Consider the following 3,256-nt stretch of genomic DNA (forward strand, 5'->3'; position numbering starts at 1 on the left):
TCACGTGACGCGCCTGCGCACTTGGCATGACGTTGCCAGCCGGAAGCCTGGATTGAAAGCTAGGGCACACATGGGGAGGACGAAGAGGTGATAATGATGATGATGATGATGGGCCTCCTCCTGGCTGAGGACCTCACTTGACTACAGCAGGCCCTTATAACACTTTACACCACCTCTCAGCCCTAAATTGCCAGATATTATGCACATAATGAAACAAGCCAACACGTGCCTGTATGGAGCCTGTCTTTCCCGCTAACAGGCATGGGCAAAGTTGGGCCTTCCTTCCCTTAAGGTGTTTTGGACTTCCACCAGCCTCAGGCCCTTTCCCCCCTCAGCAGCTGAGGGGAAAAAGAAGGGGCCTGAGGCTGTTAGGAATACAGTAGAGTCTCACTTATCCAACACTCGCTTATCCAATGCATTTTTGTAGTCAATGTTTTCAATACATCGTGATATTTTGGTGCTAAATTTGTAAATACAGTAATTACAACATAACATTACTGCGTATTGAACTACTTTTCTGTCAAATTTGTTGTATAATATGTTTTGGTGCTTAATTTGGAAAATCATAACCTAATTTGATGTTTAATAGGCTTTTCCTTAATCCCTCATTATCCAAGATATTCGCTTATCCAAGGTTCTGCCGGCCCGTTTAGCTTGGATAAGTGAGACTCTACTGTATATGTAACTTAACTGCAGTGCTAAACTGGCATACGTACATGATTGCCTACTTATGTGCATTACATATGTACCACAGACTTCTGCACTCCCTTGCTTGCTATTTGCAGAATCTTTAACTTCTGCAAGACTTATATGCCTAAAAGCATACTTTTTGGGTCCCATTCAATCCACCTCCACAGTAGATTCTCCTGCATATCAAGGCATATGAATTACCTACACATCTGGATTTTATTTATACCTGCCAAGGAGGTAATAAAACCATGTTAGATGCAAACTAGTCCTCCCTCACACTGTTTTAAGTGTTTGTGTGTGTATACCTATATCAGCATATAATTCTTCCCATTTATGAAGTTATTTATTGTACGTCATGATCTGACTTGGCACTGACAGTCTTTAAAACCACAGATGCTGTGTAATCCTAAAAAAACTGTATGTGTATGCAAAGAAGATTGCTGTATGTGCTGCAAACCTTGTCTTTGAAGCTTCTTTTGTGGCCTGCTTCATGGCCAAACAAGCAACATGCCATTCAGCTTAAAATCAGCTTGCTTGTTTAGCCATTTGAACTTCAAAGGTACCTCTAGCTGCATAGGCAAATTGTTTTATAGACTGTTGGCCAAAATAAACCAAAAGCTAAGTTCAAAAATAATTTCTGTCAGTTTCTGTATGTTTGTTTCCTACTACTACAAGTTTTGATTAGTTTTGCCAGGAAAAGTGATGGAATCCCTAAGATATTCTTCAGATCTAAAAGAGAAGCTTGCAGCTCAGCATAATGAGTTTTTTTTGTGTGTTTAATGTTACAGATTTTATAACATGTCTTCACTGAGCATATTGTAAATGACAGGATCAAAAGGTGTAGTCATCCATTCTTTTGTTGAAGTGAACTTACATAAATTAAAGCTTTAGTCATAAATGGTTGAATTAATAAGTGTAATCCATTCTTTCATCTAGATAGACATTGCAAAACTAGGATTTTAGGGGTTTTTTATTTCCATTACATGATTTCCTCAGAACCAACTTGCATAGCCACACAGATAAATTTCCAATGATGTTTACTTCATGCTTTGAGGTTCCAGTATCCTGGATAGTCACAATCATTTAGCAAGTTCAGAATCAAAATTCTGGAAATGGTATCTAATTCATATATGTAGCTGCCCATCCAGGTGATCATGGAATCCAAGCTGTTTTACTCTCAGAACCTAGAAGAAATTTTACGTTAACTTCCCTGGAGATTAAAGATGGGAACAATATAGAATTACAATGGAACCTGTAAACCTGGGATAGAAAATGTGTGCCCCCCCCCCCCCCGCCCCCAGGAACAGTATCTCTCATTGGGTCTGGCTACCATACTAGATGATAGAAGAGGTGAAGGATTGAAATAGAGTAATTTAAAATGGCCGCTGATAATGAGATCCAGGCCACAGATAGCGAAACCCGAGGCACGGATACCGAGTCCCGATACACAGATAGCGATGCCTGCCTCTGGCCATCCTGTAGGTCCATGTGCCTGGCGAGTGAAGAAGCTCAATATTCCCGGATAAAGTTCACCAGGTCGAAGAAGAAACCACTGAGGTATTTTATTCAGTCAGCTGAAAATGATGACAGCTTGCGGCTATCCACCAAAGTAAGCTGAGATGCCATTATAGTGAAAAGCAGACATTTTTATACACTTTACTCCATTGAAATTCCCACTCCCACCCAGTTGGACCCGGCTTTGCCTTGATTGGCTAAGCCCCGATGACATCAGGGAGTATTCCCTGCAGAGGCGGGACTCCAGTGCCCGCCGGCCAACAGGAGAGCATTCCTCTCCTCCAATGTAGGTTTTTCTCTGTCCAATCGCTGAAGTGGGGTGGGAGAGTCCAGGAGACAAAGGTGCTGAAATGGGTTTTGAGTGGATTACCTTGTCCCAACTCAGGGACAAACAATGAGGGGCTATCAAGTCACATGTGTTTTATTGTCCTGATTATTATTATCATGAACCCCGACTTCAAGGGCTGATGACTCTGCACCAGTGTCCTTTGTATTTTCAAACAGCAAATATTGTCTATGATGATGGGATTATGAATTCGTTCCTGGGAAAGGGGAAAATGCCATTGTGGGAAGCAGGATGTGATCTTCTCCCCATAGGGAACTGCCATGCCAGGTGAGTAATGTCTTTTGAATTGTCCAGGTGGTTGCAGAATAAACAGGTGGTCCAACTCCGAAGCCTGTTGTCTTTGCACAGCCAGTTGTATGGGTAACAGATGAGTGATTGAGTTCATTGTCTTAGATGATGACCAAGAAAACAGCTAGAAGGAGTTCCCAGGTTGAGAGGCGCTGATGAAAGGTCACCAAGGTTATGCTAAGTAGCTTCAGTCTCCAAAGTATTATATGAAGACATAAAATATAGAAATATTAAACATAAACAAACATGAGGGGCCCATGGATAGCGGGGGAACCCAACCTTTTCAGAGGCCTGGTATCCACGTGACGAGGGGACACATACACAAAGGATTCATGTATACAGAGGGGGACCCGACCTCTTGCCGAGACCCTGGGCACTCATGGGGAAGAAGCTAAAATACATACACAAAAGGGCATA

Source organism: Anolis carolinensis, chromosome 1, assembly GCF_035594765.1.
Source record: "Anolis carolinensis isolate JA03-04 chromosome 1, rAnoCar3.1.pri, whole genome shotgun sequence".
In the NCBI taxonomy this organism is placed as follows: Eukaryota; Metazoa; Chordata; class Lepidosauria; order Squamata; family Dactyloidae; genus Anolis; species Anolis carolinensis.